We start from the raw sequence: 21,333 nt of genomic DNA, 5'->3' as shown, positions 1-21,333 counted from the left end.
AACTGTTAAAAAGCACAATTCTGCAAAAATATTTTGCCAAATAGGTGAAAATGGGTGACATAAAAAGATTCGGTCCCTCTTTAAATTAGGTGGCCTTAACTACTATGTACTTAATCACTCAATAAATAAACAAATAAGTACAGTGTACTTATTGTGTTCAAATTGTATTGCCAAACACTTTTGCTGCTATTGAGGTGGGATACGGGTAAGTTTAGGGACAGGTTTGGTGGTATGGGTAGGTTTAAGGGTGGGTTAAGGTGTAAGGGATGGGTCAACAGTGTAATTATAAATGTAATTACAGAAATTAATTACAAATGTAATTACATGCAGGTATTTTAAAAATATAAGTACAATGTAAAAACATGTATGCACACAATAAATGCATTGTATCAAATGATTAATTTAAATATAAGTACATAGTAAGGCCATTTAATATAAAGTGGGACCAAAGATTCAAACCAATTTTCAATCTAATTTACATCACAGATAATGTTACTCTACCATAGATCTGGCAAGACAGCAAAAGTAGCCTCTTCAGGCAAGACTCCATGCTAATGTTCTCAGCAGCCACCTCCACTGGCTGGAGAAGATTTTCCTGCTCATATGGATTTCTGTAATAGAACAAAAGATCGTGGTCAACTACAGTAACACAGATCTCAGCAGAGGCAAACATTCACATTGGCCTTTCTCTCCCTGCTTTAAAGTATTTCTACTCTACCTGTAATTTGAACATCATTAGGATGCAAAACCAGTAAACTAAAGTGAGGCTATTTTTATACATCCTGAGGTTCAGAATTAGATGTGATCAAATTTGCATACTAGTGTTCACATGGTGAGAATTGGTGTGAGAACACTGCTATGGCTTCAGAAAGGTAGTGCTTTTTATATGAACGCATGCCATACTGAAGATTTTTGGGGGAAAGGAAACAGATTTGCAGCTTGTATGAAACAAGAAGAGTGTTTTAGTGTAAGCAGATGAAGGAAAAATGGCTATAAACATTAAATTAAATCAGCATGATCTTTTCTAAATGCATGTTATTGATCTTGTTGTGAACAAGTCATCCATGCATGCATTTCCTGTTTTTAGAATTAGATTGTAATTTTTAATCAACTCAATCTTCCAGTGAAACTGTGGAGACATATGCTGGATTCCTCCAATCATTTAATGCCCCGCCTCTTTCTTACAATTAACTACAAGCTTGTATTCAGATTAGCCTCAATTCAATCAACCAATGGAACCAAGTCCTTGCATTACATGCTTTCTTATCCGATAATCCATTTCACTTTGATGTACACCACAATACGGAAGAAAAGATCGGTCACTACTACCGTTACAGTAATTTTACAAACGCTACTAATGTACACTTACTAAGTCCACATAAATCTGAAAAGTGAAAATCTGAAAATCTCCGCACACAGAGTTCCTAAGTCGCAGACATTGTTCACATCGCTGGTCTGAACTCTGTCTCTTCACAGCAGCTTGACCTGCTGGCCAGCATCTGTTCAAGCCCTGTGAGGCAAGTGCTACCGAAACACTTATTAGAGTGGACATTAACAAGGCGGCATACCAGCCAAATGCCTTGTAACTTGGACGAGCAAGGTGTCGAGATCATTAATTTTAACGGGGAGAGCCGATAATAATCTCATTGGAGCTCTTATTTTACTGACAATGCTCTCCTGGGCTGGTCTATACAACTGGGATACAAGGATAAAACGCTCAATTTATCAAAGCAACACAGCTTGAAATCATCACCTATCAGTATTCGTTTAAGCTCTATTACAGTACGCAGAATGCAGATTCCCAAACTCCTGAAAGTGGCTGTCATTGGAATTTTAATTGACTAACATGAAGGAGGTTGTAATTTTTCCCCAGCCCATCTATCTTCTCCCTCACCTTCCTCGTATCTACCTTTCTGCTTCTACGGAACGATAAAATCGTCTGGATTTAAGTTATGGCAAGTTTTTGAAGTGCTACAGGTGCCCGTAAATTTGGCGGGCACCTTTGGGAGCCACTGCGGCGGAGTTGGCTGTGCCACTATTTCATAGCCTGGATGATTCATGGCTCTCCATGTCGTTCCTACAGAGGCCTCATAAATCTAAACTCATGCTGCCATCATTATGGAACAGGGGGCCAGCGAGCAGAGGCCCAAGGGCCACTTCACATGGACTAACGCTTTTGGTCATTTCACTGCTCTTCACATTTCATCTAGGTGATCCCTTCCCAGCCAGACAGGCTTCAGGCTTTTGTGGACTGCGACCCTAGAGATGTCACAGCGACTTCGCCCACGCACACGTCTAGCCTCGGTTCTCCCTGGCCAGCGGCAGCTGTCCTAAACACTCGTAAAAATCATATTCCTATTAAGTTATAAAAAGGTTTTGCAACAAATGCACCATTTCATAGGCTTGAAAGAGAGGGAAATGTCAGTGGGAGAGTAAAACTGAGTTATTGCTTCCAGTTTGACAAAGAACAGCAACAAGTAACTGAGAGAATATAAGAAAAGGAGGATAAGAAGAAAGAAAATATAGCAGGATAAGCCCAGGAGGGGTGCGCATGGTCTTTGTCCGTTTCTTACACAAGCTCCTGGGCTCCTTGTTGTAGACACCTGTGCACGTCTAATGTTTCAGTGAGTCTCTAAAAAACAAATGCATAGCTCCGATCTCTTAATCCGCGTGGCTCCGTGGAGCATGGTCACATGATACGGCTGGGCCGATGATGATGGTGGGCCACGGTGGTAGGGGTGCACGAGGGGGGGTGAGCTTAATCTTTTTTAATTCAAATCAAGGAGGTCCCTGGTGGGACACAGGGATGATACCCTATCCGCTGCAATCAGGCTGACCTCCACTTCGGGCGCGTTCTAAATGATTAATGGAGCTGCCTTCCCACCGGTTTCCACGGCAACCGGTAACCTGATAGCCCACAGGAATTCGGCTGCCCGCCCAAGTGAGCGCCAAGGGAGGAGGCAGAGAGGGAGAGCGAGAGAGAGAAAGAGCGAGAGGAAAAAGATAAATGAAGCAGTGGTACAGTCTGTATATGGGAGAGGGATGGGGGTCGAGAGGGATAGACCCAGTTCCAGGAGAGAAGGAAAACAGAGACTTCCGTGAAGATGTGGGGTGAAAGCATAACTTTGTGAGATAGAATGATGAATTGGGATATTACGCTAGCTGTTGACTATTCTAATAATCAGGCAATAGATTAAAAGATCGCCAAACAAGCAGCATCAACATCTATCGTTCACATCTAAGTACAATAATATACACAGTTATGTTCAAGCTACAGCAGGTTTTTGCATCGCCAGGCTCCTCTCAGTCCAAGTACACGTGACACAATGTGTAAACAAATATAGATAGGATTGTCTTTCAGACAGTCTTACAGAGAAAACACAACACTGAGATCTGAGGTACGGTTTCAGTCTAGTACAACTGTTAAAAAAAATACAAATAAAATGCATAAAAATAGTGGATATGTGTTTAAAAAATGGAAATTGTGCCAATATACCAACATTAGATATTATATTAACACCACGTACAAAGATAGATTGTTAACAGATAATATAATAATCTTTGAACAAGATTATTGAATATTTTAATATTTATATTATGTACACAAATATTTTATTGGTTTAATATATTTGGTACTTTTCAGTCAGACTAAAGTGTTTACATTACATTTTTAATTTTTACTAGCTATGGTCCAACTAAAATGAAAGGTACAAACGTAGAAAGATACGTTGTTAACAGATAATAATCTTTGAACAAAATGTACATTACAATTGCGAAAACTGAAAATGTATGTATAGAGTAAATGTATGTAAATGTATTTATATTTAATGTAAATGTGTGTGTGTGTGTGTGTACATATATATATATATATATATATATATATAGATAGACAGATAGATATATATAGATATATATATCTATATCTATATACATGTACACACACACACACACTTTTCAGACTGAATAAAGTGTTTACATGACATTTTTAATTTTTGATAGCTTTAGTCTAACTAAATTTGAACATTTAAAACTATTGACATAGCGTCATGCTTAAAATACCGCCATTATTACCTCTTCGTCTGGCCATCAGACATAACACATGGGCTTTGCAACTTTTAAAATAGCTGCTAAGCCCATTGTCCATGCATCCAGAGGGCGATTGATGAGGGAATCCATGTTAACTTGATGGGACCTCTTGTGCTTAAGTGGCCTTTACAGGGTAAGAGTCTACAAGGGGATTGATATCGATAGAAACTCAAGGCCTAAATTGATCTGCCCATCAGGTTCACAGCCAGATGTTGACCCTGAGTAGACAGAAGAAAGCCATGATGGAACTTCACCAGTCGTGATATTGAACATGGTGGCAGAGGGCAGATTAACAGACAATTATGAACTACTTAACCTGATGTCTTAATGTTTAATATGTGATTTAATGTCCAAAAGAAGGGTCGGCTACACATCTAGACAAACATTCTGATTTATTGGATTTGTAACATAACTGATCCTCCACTCTCGGTTTCATCTTCTCTGTATGTGTGTGTTTGTGTGTGTATGTTTGGGAGTATTTGGTGTCAGGCCTATTGTTGTGGTTGAAGGTAAAATCAGCTGCTAGGCTTTCACAGGAAACCACACAGACAGAAAGCGCTCCATACTGCCCAGTATGTGTATCGAAATACCATCCCTGAGAGTGTGTTGTGGGGGTGTGTGTGTGTGTATATTGGAAGACATTCACAGTATCACCAAAGGTATCTGTGTACATGGTGTTGCTTCTCCCGCAACATCCTGTCACTCATCGATGCAGCCACAATTTTGGATTGAATTTCTCCAAAGTTTTTGCCTATGATGATGACACAGCTTTCCAAAACATATTAAAAATCCACATTATTTGCATCTACACATAATGGGTGTTAATCAGCTCCGGTTTCTAAACACGTAGGCTAGCTAGAAAATGTCATTTTACAGCAGTCTGCAAATCTGTTACGAAAGGGTATTTTCAAAGCTGTGCACGTGTGCCCTGTGTGTGTGTGCTATACGCAGTGCTGACGGACTGATGCAGAGGGGGTATCACTGACAGACTGACAGGCCAGTAAACCCAATCTGACCTGTTCCTCCTTGCTCTGCTGTGGCCTCTGTCTCCCAGTCTCCCTCAGACTCCAGTTTCCTCTATTTCCTGCACAATCTCACAAGCCTTTATAGAGCTGCCGCTAGTCACTCACACAGGCAGCTTTAACCCACAGAGAGTACAGCAGTATTGACCTCACCCAGTTTCAGCTCTCTAGTCTTTGAGAACACAAGATGGATGTACTGGTCACAGTCTCTCATCAGTCCATTCTGTGGGAATAAAGACAGCTTATTAGACCGATGTGTTTACATGACTATTTCAATGCTATGTATTGTATTTAAGTCACTGATAAACGTATAATCAAAAATGTAAATCAAAATTAAGAATAAAAAAGTTTATGAATAAAAAATTTAAGTATGTTACAAATGCAAATGTAATACACAATAAACACACACCAAAAGTTGATTAGTTAACAAAAAACAGTTAATCAAAATGCAGACTCACTTGCTCAGTATTATTACAACTTTGGAAAATATTAATAACATACAGTAGTCAACATTTGAAGTGGATCAAAACCTTTCATCAAAGTCGTCCTAAAACCAAAACAATACCCGTTCTTGTCTTAGGACAACTTTGATGAATTTTTTTGATCCACTTCTAATGTTGACTATTGTAGTTAAAATACACAAATGGAATTATGCAATGACCAAAAATGTAAAATCAAACTCACATTTAATTCTGAAAAGAAGCCACCTTTTGCCTTGATTTTGCACACTCCACCTGAAATACATATATTTTGAAATATATTATTAATATTATTACTATTATTAATAATTCATTTTATTTAAAGCAAATTTATTATTTATCATTAAATGTATTTATTTATACATATATTTGTGATTTTTACAGACATTCATTAAGTCACGTGTGTCCAAACTTTTGACTGATGTCATACATTCATCTTTTTAATGGTTTTGGCATTGTTATTTTGGAAAAAATATTCCAGAATGAACAAAAGTCAGACTTTTGTCATTAGTAACATAAGGACTGACTATCATGACAATTTTTGGAAAACAGCTGTATTTTTTATTTGTATTTACAAATTAGCGGAATATATTTTACTCGCTGTTCTGAAGACCTGCCTGGTACCATTTTGTTGAAATTATGGATAATGATCGTGACCTGTATCCGTAAGGCACAGTGTTTACTTTCACAAACAAGTTTATAAGATGAATTGAGGAATTCAAACTGTGTATACCAAGGGGAGCAGAAATGTTTAGTCACAGCGGAATATCTGACACACGTGACTACCGAAGGACTGAGGGCTGCTGGGTAAGAGAACGGACCAGCTTGTGTGGGTGGCTGGAAATACACCAATTGCAAACAGCAAACAACTAGAATCCATGAGCTGATGACAAAGTCTGACCTGAAATATAATGAGAAAATCCCCCCCTCACGTGTGTCTTATAGCTATGTGCATGTGTCACAGATGTCAGTAGACAAAACTTCATGAAACATTTACAAACCACAGGAATTTGTGTAGAGGCAGATGGCTTTTAAGACTTTGTACCTTTAAGAGATACTGAACCCAAATGCTCCGGAAACCGTGTATTAGTCGCAGTGCTGTGCAGAAGCCCTTCAAGTTCAAGGATGTCCAGGTTTAGGCTTAACAGGAAATACAAAAATAAATAAGTTTAAAAGTAGGCCTTTTAGGTTTAGTAGGTTTTATATTGAGGCCACAAATCAACACATAAATGAATGCATAGTTTAACATAGTTTAAAGGAATACTCCATCTAAACTACTTTCATCATTTACACACCCTCATGGCTGGAAACAATGGTTTATATTTTAAAAAGTTCAAAATAGTAGTATTTTTTTTCTCACACACCTATCATTTTGCTTCTGAAGACATAAATTAATCAACTGGGGTCAAACACTGTAAAAAATGGATTTATTAAAGATTACAAAGATTTATTTCAATGTGTTAATTGCCATTTCCTCATGATTATTTGTGATATTCGCAAACAATTTCTTGAAAACTGTTTCAAGGTCATTGTTTTTTTCAGTGCATGGATTACCGTGGTGCTCATTTTGCATGGTTTTTAAAGCATCAGCTTTGAGGGGACCAATTCATTATATGGACTCACAGAGATGGATTATTTCTCTAAAAACCTCAGTTCGTGAAAGAAAGAAAGTTATATACCTTTGGGATGGCATAAGGGTGTAAATGATGAGAGGATTTTCATTTTCAGGAGGAGTATCCCTTTAACTTTTAGTAACACTGTGAACAACCAGCAGTTGTAATCAGTCAACAGGCCCATAAGAGTCAATGTGAGCAGTGTGAGAAGGGTTCAACAGTAGGTTTGCCCCCTTTGTCAGAGACCAAGGGGGCCAAGTCTAACTTCGTTTCATGATTAATGAGAGAGGGAAATGGGGTCATGTTGTATTAAGAAAATGTGTGTTTAAACCCAAAACCGGCACAGAGCTCTAGACTAATGCATCAGTTATCGACTGGACACCTGAGAACGAGAGGCTGTTACACCGGTCCCTACGGCCTGCAGGCCCATCCATCCACACAGAGCTCCCTTTACCTTTCTGTCTCAGTCGTTCTCTCACTTTCTTCCTTTATAGCGTCTTTTTTAGCTCTTTTCCACTCTCGCTTTCTTGCAATCCCTCTCTCCATCCAACATTGTTCTATTGTCCATTCTTTCTCTACTCCATAACACAATAGGCTCTGTGTCAGTGTGATTGCGTGTTTATAGGGAAGCCATGATGGTTAGCACTCAATCCGCTCTCAATCCCCTCAGTGGACAGCAATTTGATCCTGATGACTTGTTGGGGATACAACGGCATGGCCTCGGGTCCCTACTTCTCTCTGCATTTACTTCAATCTCTGATGTTAGTAGCAATAATATGTGCAAATATTTAAGGTAAAAACTAGTTTCTCAATGTGTGTGTTTTTTTTTTTACATCGTAACCTGGAGCTTTTACAATTATACGTTTTGTGCTTTTTGAAAAAACCAAGTCTGAAAACAAAAGTCTCATAAATTTGTTTCAGATCTGTTTTCGGTTTGCTCAAGTGAACCATCATTTTGATGCATAGAGTTCACGTTGCAAAGTTTAGTTGTAAACCAAATATGGAGGGTTGATAGCGACTAAACAAACAACGACTGATTCAGACGAGCTTCTCATCCTCAGCGGAGGCCCAAACAAACGAAAGCATTATCGTACTGTGCCGAGATACCCAACAGGGAGTGGAAAAACAAATAATAGAGAACCATGACATGAAATTCTGTGCAATGGGTTGTCCTGAAATGAAAACCTGACATTTACAAAAGCAGATTTCATAACTGTCTTTTCATCAATATGACAATTACCATAAATTGGTTATGAAGAGTGAAAATTTCTGGTTTTGATATATAGTGTTCCTCCTCAACGGAAACTTCTGCTGTAAGGAACAATCATTATATTTATGCCATAATTAAGTTTGACTAGGACTTCATCAAAGAAGAAGATGAACTTGCAGAGGGAGTTTGAAAATCAGATTGTTTATCTTAACTTGTGCCTTCCACCCTACTATCATTATTTCCTGTTTCTCATAAACAAAATGTAACAAACTGTTGACCATAGGATGACGAGACCTGTTAGATTAGATGACATACAACTTAAAACCAGATTGCCATTATATTTTACAGTCGTGTTTAAATTTTTTTTAAGATAAGAATTTTGAAGAGTTTTAAATTTAGTCTTTTTTTTTTTGCAGGAAAGGAGCATAAATTACAAGCCACTGTATAACCTCATTATATCAAGATTATAATATAAGTAAATATTAGTATATCATAATTAAATATATTTATTTTGCTGGATATTGTCTCAGAATTGGGCCAGCACAGGCTGAACGTTCACTGATGCGAGTCGGCGCTGAAGTATACAGTATCATATTGATTTGCTCATAGCTGTCTTTCTCTTAGACAGATGAGCCTGTTTTATTGGATCATTTCCTCAAACTTTACATTAGGAGGCAGACAGGATCAAAAGCAAACACCAAGAAAGGTCACTCTAATGATTTCTTGTTTTTTGTTGTAAAAATGGGAACATAAAAGAGAAGTAAAGTACCGTTTAGCAATCAGATTAAACAAAAAGATGTTATCTCATAATTCAAACCTTAGACTTGTCATTTTTGAAGTTCTCTGTGCTGTATAACACAAACTATAAAGATTCACAGCACAGTCCTAGTCACAATATAAATAAATTAAAGCATCTTATATATATAGGAGTCAGTAAAGAATCTTAAAAGAAATATATTACAATTTCAACAAAAAATATTAATTAGCATAACTTTTCAACATTGACAATAATAATTTAAATAATTTAAATTCAAGTAATAAAAGCAAATTAACAGAATCATGTGACACTGAAGACAGCAGTAATGACTTCTGAAAATTCAACTTTGCCATCACAGGAATAAATTACATTTTAAAATATATTAAAATAAAATAGTTTTTTAATTGTGATAGTAATATTGATATGTATAAAAGATATACATTTACTTTGGTTGAACGGCTCTGAAACCCACACACACGTACTTCCCTCCCCCCTCACTTCCCTCACTTATGGGTCAGAAGTCAAGCGATTGATCACAACGCTTCCTGCAGAGAAAGTCACATAAATTCGTCCTCTCAGGATTACGCTGGGCTAAAGATGGTCTGCTTTGTTTAGAACTGTTAAACAACACCATTATGTTAAACTCTCTGTTTCCTAGATGTGTGAAATCATTGGCTATTCCATTTGAGTAATTTTGCTTTGGCCACCATGTTTTTTTCTGTGTGCTGCTGGGTGCACGGGTCCTGCTGGTTACATTAACCCATGTTTGGACATCTGCTGGGGCTTGGCTCAAAGAGTGGGCCTGTCAACGTGGGCTTTAGAAAATCAAGAAATTGCACAAACACTGGGCTGTGCGTTAATAAAAACATGCTCCCGCTTGCTGCATTACACCTACATTAGCCCATCTGTCCGGCCTCTGTTGATGCATCGATGCTGTTAAGGATATCTTTAGCCAGATACAGTGACATTTTGAATGCCTTCTGGATTGAGCTGAGCAATGTGACTTTTTCCACTTCAACTTATTTTCTTGTCAAACAGTAAAACTATAGCTTGTGGTCTAATAAAGTCATGTTTGTATATATTTTATATAAAAGACACTTAACTTTATAGCTTTTAATAAAGTGCATAAAAGCAAGGAGTGAACTAGAGAAATAATAAAGAGTGATGGGGCAATCGTAGCTGCTCTCAGTAGGGGAGTGCTATGGTAGGGCCCCGTTTATTTACTTTAAGATTCTGCTGAAAAGATACAGACTGATGTTTTGTCACAAGTAAAATACGAGCCGCTTAACAATATTGTGAAATAGCATAAACAGTGAAATGACCCTTAGAGTAATAACCATCACTTATGATGGCAGGCTGATGTATTCTGATAAGATGTCTTTTTTTCTCCGTTTGAGGTCTTAATTTTTCCCTGCTTCATGCTAGACGTAAAGGAAAAGCTAAATTAGCAAACTAAATGGATAATTGCTTTAGAGGGAGATATGAATAAAGAGGAAGAAATCTGAGCCCATGGGTGGTTTTATTGCTTCCCATTTCTTTCAGCTTTTCTTCACCAACAATGGCAACCATTGATGCTTTGGAGTGATCTTTGGTCAACAGTGAAATTGCTTTAACCAATTAGGAACAGGTTTTTAACAGACTTTTGCAAACAGATCATTTGCTGCGATGTTTTCTTTTTTAAGCTAAATCTGACATTGAGATTGCTTAATTTTTGGAAATAAAACTGTTCTTTGTAGAACCTAAATATCTTCCTTATAGCTTAATAAACTGACATCACTTGGATACATTGCATTGAGTATATTTAAAATTGTATATGATAGCAATATCAACTGTAATTGCAGCTGTGCAATAAAGAGGGTGTTTTGCTGAACATTACATTATTGAACACCAGTTTCTGACTTTCTCTTTAATATTTAAATAGGATGCAATTATACAAAATATATTTTGCTCTTTTAATAATGTGCTATGCTATGCTTCAAAAATCCATGTTACAGTAAAAATGCTAGCTAAAATTAAAATTGAATCTACATAATCTAATAAATCTATTACAGAAAAATATAGGGGAATAAAATAATAAACACTATTTTATGTTCATGTTTTAGATTCATAAACACTATGTTTTTACTTCATTTTACTTCATTTTTTAAGATTCAAATTGGCACAGTTTTCCCATCTACATACATTTTGTGGCGTAAGCCTGATTCTGTTCACTGCCTCACATACTCTCTGGCTACATAATTCAAAAGTTATAGACAAAGCAAAAGAAATGTGAAATTTAGGCAACTGCAGTGACAGGTAGAATAGCGTGCTGGTCTGCTGTGGTTCTGGAGAGAAACGTTTACACGCTTAATTTAGTTTCATCAAAATATTGTTTACATGTCTCTGTGGAACTGACAGTGGCAGTGTGCTGTTATTTGAGCCTGACTATTTGTCAGTGCCGTTGTGACAAGGGCACCACAAGACTCCTCAGAAGGACATGGGCTACTGAGACCCAACTTCATATTTCACTGGGTGTGAGACGTATCCGTTGGCTTCAGCATTTAAGGTGCCACCGATTTACTGCAGTGGTGCTTAATAATAGTCTAGAAAAAAAAATGAAAATCCAGTCAACAAGGAAAAAGAGACAGATCAACACATAGCCTTTAGCTCAATCCTCACTTCAATAGCAATAGTCTCACACTCTGAATACCAGTGGCAAGCGATGACTTAACTGGGTATGCTATCTAATTTATCAGAGAATCAAATAAGAAACAGCATGGCAGGTGTTGATTTAAATGTAGTGCTGTTGCCACCAGGAATAACCTTCAGGTGGCAATGCCTTCCCACAGGCTTACACACAATATTTGTCACGCATGGGGAATAAAAATTATTTTGCTCAAGCATATTGTCAAATAACTTGTAACTTGTAACATAATTTGTCTATGACGAAAAAAAAAAGAAAAATGTAAGATGATGTTTTCAGTGGACTTTCAAAATTACCTTTGCTTAGTGCTGGGCGATAAAACGATAACGATAATTATCGCAATATAGTTTTCCTCAATAAAACGATATCAAGAGTTCGATAAATGTTCAATATAACATTTATGCTCCAAAAGTGGAACGAAACATTTGAACCACGCCACATGGACTGTTTATCCACTCGGCTCTAAGTTCAAACGGTAGCGCAGCGCGAGTTTACTAGTGCAGATGCATTCACTCGCTGATTAGTCTCGGTCACGCGACACTGTGAGATCCATTGTAATTCGCTTGAATTAAGCGACTAAATAAAATAGCATGTGATTTGAACTAGTTTAAGCGAGATGAAACAGCGCTAACAAACAGGAGAAACACTGTGCGCAACGATACACTCAGAAGGCTTTTCAATCTACAAATTGCCATCATTTACCATGGGTTTACTGTAGTAATACTTACTGCATTATGGTATTGTGTAAAAAATGTGGGACATTCATATCAAATTTTATTATTATTAATGACATGTATTAAAGGAGTAATGGAATATAATTACAGTACTTTTTAGATTAAGCTATAGTGTTTGTGCATTTATATGAAATGTATTTACACTATTGTTTTTCATACAATACCTAAAAACCATATAGATACAGTTTTACTATGGTATTGTAAATTGCTCATGTAAATATGAGGTTTTAACTGTGGTTATCATGATCTAAATGTATGCTACTATGGAAGACCAATGGTTAATTAAACAAAAAAACTCAAACAGTAAGAATAATGAAATTTCATGATATGAAAATAAGGTTCTTACAATTTTACAGATGATACTTTTTTTGATAATGAAGATAAATTTACATCTGCATCATAACTCAAGCTACTTCAACTGTCAGCTCAAACGACTGTCAAATGTGCATTTCTAAGAGACAAAAAATGATTAAAACTGCAAACTGTGCTGAAGATATGTATCCTCAAATTCAGGCAACACAAACCTGTTTCATAAATTGAAACAATATCACTTATTAGAACATGCAGAAACAAAGAAATACATTTTTCTATTAAGATATTTATTTTGTTAAGGTAAAATGACTGGAAAAGAAAATCTGCCTTTAACCTTTAAAGAAAAAAAGATTTGAAATTTATTGTGATAATTATCGATATCGACTGATATGAACAATTTTATCATGATAATTTCTTTGGCCACATCGCCCAGCCCTACCTTTGCTTAGAAAAAAAAAACTCTTTTCCAATTGAGTTAGTTTACATCAAATGCAATGTGCTTTTCAGTAATCGAGATCTTGCAGTAACAGCACACTTTTCCACTTGGTTAAGCAATTCACAATTACGATTCATCCAATAGAGTATAGGCGGCAAAGCTGTAGTGGATCTGATCAAACAAATCCCTCCGTAACTGGTACAGATTTGTAGAAATGTACTGTTGTTTGGCAGTTACAGTTACATACATACATACAGTATGTATTCCCAACCATTTATTATGTAATCCTTATGTTACACCTCAAATGGCAAGTAAATTTACAGTAATTTTCCTTTTTAGCCAGTCCACAAACTCATTCTCTTGAATGCAGAGCATTCGCAGCATTATATGGACTAAAGACCCATTTTGAATACTGAATACACTGATCTTGAAGTTTAAGTTCATTGCAAAGAGATAATCTTGTCCAAACCTTCTGGAATCAGAGACTATGTGCATTGACCCAGGTTGGGAATTCCCCAGGTTCTTCGACGAGGCCTCTAAAGCCCAGTGACAGTTTGTTGTTACCATATTGTGTAACCTAAAACCTCAAAGAGAGGTTTGTCACTCACTCACCTTCTCCAGTTGTATGCCGATAAGGACAGTAATTGACAGCTACACCTCTGGAGTGAATGACTTGAGCTCTTGAGGCCAAGCATAGACTTGAACAGCTTCCTGACAGACGCAGGTCAACGTTTTCTTTTACAGAAAAAGACCAAAAATTATGTCATTGTTTTCTTTCCCTCTTCACATGAGAGAATATAATGTTTTCTACATTTACACTGGACGGCTAAATTATCACAAAAAATGCGCCAACATCTGAATTTTCCATACACTAGTTCCAAACATTACACTTGTCTTTCAGCAGCACAGAAGTATGAATATGCATTCAGATGCCCAGCTTCAACAGTCCAATATGCGTAGCAGGTTCCCACTGCTAAAGAGGCTATACCTTGCAAAAACAGCACCTTTCTGTGCATAGCGCGATCAGATCCAGATGGTGTGGGTTATGACCTCCATAAGGCCAGGCGAGCTGATCTACTGTCACTCAGTGTCTCAGTGTGTATGTGTGTTCAAAAGTGTAAAAGAGAAGACAAGAATGATGTATGTTAGTGTAAAAGGAGTCCACAGAATTGCCACTCTCCTGATATTTGCCTTAATGACAGATCTGTCAGCTAATAACCATCAAGTAAATATGATACTGTAATGACTGTCTGTGGTTAAGCAACACATATACAAGACGGTTTTGCTGTGTGTGAACACTACAACACTTTGTAGTTTTGGAAAGATGCTAAATATAAGCTAAATATTGTCAATCGCCTGATAGTATTTCTGAATGCAAAGCACAGGCAGCTTATGTTGCTGATGAATTAAGTATGTGTAAATGTAAAGCAGATACAGTAAAACTGAGATGCACAGAGGGGGATGTATTTTAGGTAAGAATGGAAAAAAGAAGAGGCTGTGGTGAAGGCTTGTACCATTTCTCTCAATTTCTCCTTCCTCTCTCCTCTGCTTCTTTCTTATTAGGTGATCGAGTTTCTCCTCTGGCCCATCAGCTGAATAGGTGGGGCTTGATCAATGGCAGGAAACTGAAAGATCAAATGGTAATATATCAGAATAAGCCTGAGCCAAAGTCTGCACTCAGCCACACACACAGACACTTAAACCTAGACAGAGGCCAATGTGACCACAGAAACAGTAACCTGCACACTGACACAGAGAGTCGGTAACCTTCATCTGTGCTGTACAAGACCATGGAGACCACAAGTGAAGCATCTCACACACACACACACACACACACACACACCCACACACAAACACCCTCTCTTCATTCTCTACACTCGCTCATAAACACCTTTATACATTTACAAACCATTGCAGCCCACGGCAAATGCAAATTATTATCATGAATTGCATTTTCGATAATATTATAGGTTAAATTTATTATGTGTGTGTTTGTATGTATTCATTCATTTTAATTACTTCTCAAAGTTACCCTGAGGATGTGTGTGACGCCTGGTGGGAATTTGCATAATATTCGCACAAGAATTATTTGTAACTCTGTACCACAGATGTAAAGCAATAAAACCAGATTATATTGGTCTCCGCAAAGGACTTAATGCAGGGCTAATTATCTCCTAAATTACTCTAATTTAGAGGTTTAGTGATTTGAGGATGATTAATTTAATCAGGATGTTGCACACACATACACACACCTCAAAATTAATAATTTTGTAATTCCAATGTTTGCAAATAATTGTTTTTTGATGTTTTGATTCTATTTGAAAGAATTCGTAAAAAGCAGAAATTACTTGGAACTGAGATTTATTGTTTATGCCATTCACTTATGTCACCTACCAATTACACACACATAAGAATCCTTGACAAAATATGAAAGAACATTATATTATATTATATTATATTTATATTATATTATATACTATATTACGTGTCCTCCCTGTGTCTTATGTCTGTTTGGTCATTGAAAAAAAAACATAAAATAACTCAGTGTTCCAGCTAATGCTGCAGTTGTGGAGTCATTAATCATATGATTTGACAACAATCATTAAAGCGGCGCTCTGGAAAGCGTCTGACTGAATAAGTGAGTTTAGCAGGCTTAAATATTAAGATACAACCGATCCACAATGAAAGCGGATTTCTAATATTTTCTACACTGCCTTGGCCTAGTTTATCTTTCAAGAAACGTGAACAATATATGTACAATATTTAGGCTACAACGTGGATGTTTATTTAATCGCTGTCTGTAGAGGCGGGCGTGTTAAATGGTAAAAAAAACTAAAGCTAAACACATTACTTTCAGTGATTGTTTTCATCGGGGCGGTTAAATGCGGCCATTTAAAAGCTAAAGCATTTATACAGACAGACTCTACCTGTGAGCGGTGAGAATTGATACAGCATACACTTAGAGAAGACCATTTGTATTCAGAGTCTGCAATATCTATAAGGCAAATGCTACTGCGCTGCAACCTAACACCGGCTTTTAGCCCAAGTGGACACATTGCCCTCAGTTTAGCGTGCTGTCGGAGGAGCTTGAATTGGTGATTGAGTGTAAGCGTCGTCCATAAATCAGAACCGACCTCAGATTGTGACCCTATAAGACTGTCCACAAAATGTCCGTATTGAAATCTGATAATAATAATAATAATAATACATAGCCTATATAAACGCGTAATAAATTATTATATATAGGCTAATATATTATTATTATTATTATTACACGATTTTTTTTATTAAACGAGAGGCAGATCATATTAAAACAATTTATTTTCAGTGGTAAGCATTTCACGTGTGTTGTTGTTGATGCTTTGTATTTACATTTGATTCCTAAATGCTCTTATTATTACAAAGTTTACAAGTTTCAGGAAAAGCCTTCACCACCGAAAAATCGCAATAAGCAATGTTGCGTCGCGTTCTTTATTGCGTCTGACAACTTTAGTGAAATAACTATATAGCCTAAACCTAGGCCTATTAATGCAGAGACTTCACGTGTGCGTGTCAGTCGACTGAATGTTTAACTTGAGCTTCCGAGAAGCGGTTACCCAGGACAGATATAATTGTTTGTTTAATTTGTATCTGATGCATGGAGCCATGTCCGCGTTCACTAATTACAGTCCAGGTTTTGATTTATGGCAATCAGGCTTGTTTAATCTCCTAAATCCAGGATCAAAATGAACCAGTTCCGCCTTTTCCATGAGCTACAGCACCAAGTGTCACTGGGGCCTGTGCGCAACCAGTGCGCAGCGCATTTCCTCGCGTTGAGGGGCAATTACTCCCCATATTGAATGCAGAGTGGCTCAGTGGGATTACAGAGGTGGACACCCACATGGCCAGAGGGATTGTTTGCTTGTGTGTGTGTGTGTGTGTGTTTGCTGCATGCGCACTCACTGCGCGCCTAGTACAAAATGACCAGTTAGCCTATTTTATGGAGGTTTTATGAGCGGGACGCCTGTGTTTCAAGCTGTTGTCAAAGTATCACACTAAAGCAGAAATATAGTTAAGAAAATATATCGGATTTTAGTGGATTTATTTTCGAACAAGATTAAATTATATGTAGTCGATGCTACATATATGCAGTAAATGTTATCAAACGCGCTCTATTGGAGACCGGGGTCGTGTTAAGAGTGATAGTTGTTTCCGTTTTGTTTTTGTGCTATATGGGTCCCAAATTCTTATTTAATATTCTTATATTTGCTTGCTACAAATTCAAGTAGTTTAGAAATCCACTGCTTATTTCTAAACGGTGTAAGACAACGTCAAGCAGCTATACGAATGGTGCTGTTGTTGAAAACTACCGCACTAGCAGGGTTGGTTGTTAACACGAATTGAAAAAATGTCCATTTAAATTTTGTGCATTACTTTATATTGTGGTAACCAGATTTACTTTATTTTTGATGTCCTCCCCATCCCCATAATTTAAAATGTAAAAAGGGATAGTTCACCCAAAAATGAAAACACTGTCACAAAATGCACATGTAGTTTCAAATATGTATGATTCACTTTCTATCGTGGAACATAAAAATATATATATTTTGAAAAAAGCCTTTTTGTCCATACAAAAAATGTCAAAGGGGTTTTCACATTTTCATTGTACAGACAAAAACAGTTTCAAAATATCCTATTTTGTGTTCCACAAAAGCAAGTCAGTCATGAAGGAATGACATGAGGGTGAATAAAATAACATTTAATTTTGGTGTGAATAAAGTAGTAAACAAGCATGGAAATACATAAATTCCATGCTACAGTCTGTGTATGTATTAGCCAACAGCTCTGTCTAATGTAGTATATACACTATTAATACACCATATATATGAATATTAATTATAAAGCTTGATGTTATATATCACATTCAAAATAAGAATCTAATTCTAGTACCAGTTCTGCCCTTTATTATCCATTAAAATCCATTAACATTTATAAGTAGGATATGAAATTTCACTTTTTAACCCTGCGTTACAACACTCCCCATTCTGCCCTAAATATTTTACTGTACATCTGTAAAAACATAACAGGATAAGGATATTTTCATACCATCTTACGATTAGGCTCAAAACTTAAAATTCTCTCCCAACAAAGTGAAAATAAAACAAAAACTAACATTGGCTGGTGTAAATTAGTGCGAAGCACCTTGTACAAAGCACGTTCAGTGAGTTTATGATGATGATGATGATGATGGTAATGATGATGATGATGATGGTTAATTGCAGTAGACTGTGCCTGTTGAACGTGGCTGGATTTCTGTGAGGTACACGTATCCCAGGCTGCAGCGAGAGAGGGCCGCGGCCGGTGCGGGTGTAAGGGGTGTAATATATTTAACTATGGTAAAGTAGTGTTTTGAGAATTGGTAATTGCTCACATCCCTCTCTGGCCACGGGGACACTGTCCAGATCTCACCGTATACACACGTGTGGGGTTTCTGAGGTGCACGCTTTCAGGTCTGCATGGCATGCGGCCAAACGCGTCTCTAGCTTGTTTCCTGGCATGAAATGTTGACTGACTGATAAGAAAAACAGTAGCACAGAATAATAACACAATCATGAATTGGCTGATGACCCGGTTATGCTTTTAAGCAACCGCAGTGCTTTCATGTTCACAGCCGTCTCACCGCCTGCTCGAGCCCGAGGCCCGACGATCGGACCCGACTTCACACTAGCGCTCTTTGCATAAAAGAAAGTGTCTACAGTCATAATATTTACTTTGATAATGTTTTCACGACATGGCAACTCCGAAGCGGGGATATATGTATAACTGTCTAAATATGACAGTCCATGTGATTTGGAATGTGCAATGAATAAGGCTCCTTTTACCCTCTCTCTAGAATTTGCTCTGAATAAACAAGAGACTTGGGTCAGGTCCTCCGATGTGTGATCTACTTTGTAGGCCGGTGGTTAAGCGTGACATGCTTGGCCCTTAAAATATACCCTTTTTGTTAGAGGGAAACGGACAGAAAAATATACAGAATTCTCTGTAATTACGTATAAAGGTTTATTTTACTTTGAAGCCACCATGATGAAATCCCAGCCGATGGCGGAGCACTGGATGTGCGCGGCCGTATACGGGCTTCATGTTGTCTGGAGTAATCTAGCCTCGCGACTGGTTTGAATTTGCTGCCCCGCGACAGCAAAATTGTCGTAATCACAAAGTAAACAGATACTTCCTCTCCTATCAGAGCGAGTCGACAAAGTTAGTGAATGAGGGAACTTTCACTGTTAATTGTTGTTTTCCTTCGTACCCTGATTCAAAAACACTAGCATAATTATTGCAAGTGCTACTTTGATTTTGTACGTTTGAAAGGGGCTTAAGATGTTTCAGCAAATTATTCACTTAGGTTTAGTTGGTCTTGCATCTCCTCATGGAAATCAAGACTATTTCAAGATAATATATGCTACTCGGTAGTTTGATTGTGGACCAAACACAAAGAAAAATCTGTGAATGCAAAAGGGTTTGAGTTGGTACTATATATTTTCCACCCAATTCATCATATTTAATACTCACAGAGGTACATGCACAACATTTTCTCATCATTTATTTCCCCCATGCATAAACACTGAATAATTATTATTTCTAGATTTTAAGAGTGTAACCTTTCTACAATGATCACAGGAACATTTGTTCCACCAAACACACATTAAAGTCACGCTAAATAATGTAATGTTAATGAACTGTTAACACACAGTTGCTTCCGTGCAACTTGCAGTTCTGGTGCATTCTTTAAAATAATCAATCAATTAATCAATCACGTCTTATTGAGAACTTTTTAAAATTCTAAAATAAGCCATTTTTAATCAATTTAATTTTAAAATAAAAAAAAGTCAACACCTGCTGCAAAAACACTCAAGCAAAATTATATAATCAGTTAGCTATACTGTCTCAAATTGAAACAATACATTACATATGTTTTTACATGGGACAATGTCCGCTCTCACCATTTACAGTAGTGTGCTTACAGGAATGGCTCACATCATCTAGAGTTATTAATTCCACCACATTCCCCATTCCTAAATCCAACTTATTTTTTTTCCACCTAGAAATGGAAATATATGATTGAAACCAATAAGTAACTCAGTATACACAGACTGTAATCAGAGGCCTGTCATTACAGTCACTATTTCACTGTTTGCCCAGTGAACCAGATTCAGTGGTTATATAGATGAAATAGGCTTTGTTTATATAGCTTTGGGAACTGGTAAATTATTTTGTGAAATGTGTGTATATAATTAAAAAATACTGTAATAATTTAGCACAAACTGATTTGTACAAATTAGAAACAAATTAAAACATTGCTTATTTCCCTGCAACCCCCACCCCATCTTGTGCATCTGTATATTGCTTTTTTAATACCTCTCTCTTTTCCTCTTTCTCTTTTTCCAGTCATAAAATGGTGCCAGGCTGCGACATGAAGGCAGGGGCCGTGAAACCGTACCCTCACCATCAGACTGTACAGTAGAGAGACAGAGTCACACTCCCGGTGTAAGCAGGGCATAAAAATACTGCTGCATGATAAGGAGCTGCACAGGGACTTTGAACATTTTATCAGTATCTATAAAAGAGGCACAGGACGAAGGACACAGTGTCTATAAAGCCCTAATGGAGGATCAATTAAGATGGTCAAGTTGCTGAAAGAGACTTTTACAGTGTAGGGTTTTAACACTAACCTTGTCCTTTAACACTAACGTTAAAACCACAAGTCTGGAAAATTCAGCCTAGTTTTCATTCCACTGCATCGCCAATATTTTCTGATCACTAACAGTAACAGTTTGTTTGTTTGTGTAAGAATTTAAAAGTGAGCGGTGGGTGAAGGAGAATTTCAACCTGCTCAAGTACAGAATAAAAGGTGTAATATGCTACTTACACACACACACACACACACACACTAATCAGAATTTATAATCTACTTTACTAATTAGAGATTATCTTGCATTATTTAAATTACTTTAGATTTGAACA

General features: G+C 37.1%; 1 long non-coding RNA gene across 1 annotated transcript in view; it reads right to left on the bottom strand.

Annotated features, from left to right (window-relative positions):
• Nucleotides 1-6,649: 6,649 nt before the first annotated feature.
• The window catches only part of LOC107666418 (uncharacterized), a 39,202-nt gene continuing 24,518 nt past the window's right edge, over nt 6,650-21,333 (bottom strand). The window contains exons 2-3 of the long non-coding RNA XR_001631660.1: nt 14,847-14,957; nt 6,650-6,727 (exon numbers count right to left, since the gene is read on the bottom strand). This is a non-coding gene — a long non-coding RNA (uncharacterized LOC107666418). The remainder of the gene's footprint in view (nt 6,728-14,846; nt 14,958-21,333) is intronic.

Source organism: Sinocyclocheilus anshuiensis, unplaced genomic scaffold, assembly GCF_001515605.1.
Source record: "Sinocyclocheilus anshuiensis isolate Anshui unplaced genomic scaffold, SAMN03320099.WGS_v1.1 scaffold63, whole genome shotgun sequence".
NCBI classification, from domain to species: Eukaryota; Metazoa; Chordata; class Actinopteri; order Cypriniformes; family Cyprinidae; genus Sinocyclocheilus; species Sinocyclocheilus anshuiensis.
Note: the sequence above shows the minus strand (reverse complement) of the source record. Positions and strands in the feature narration are given on the sequence as shown.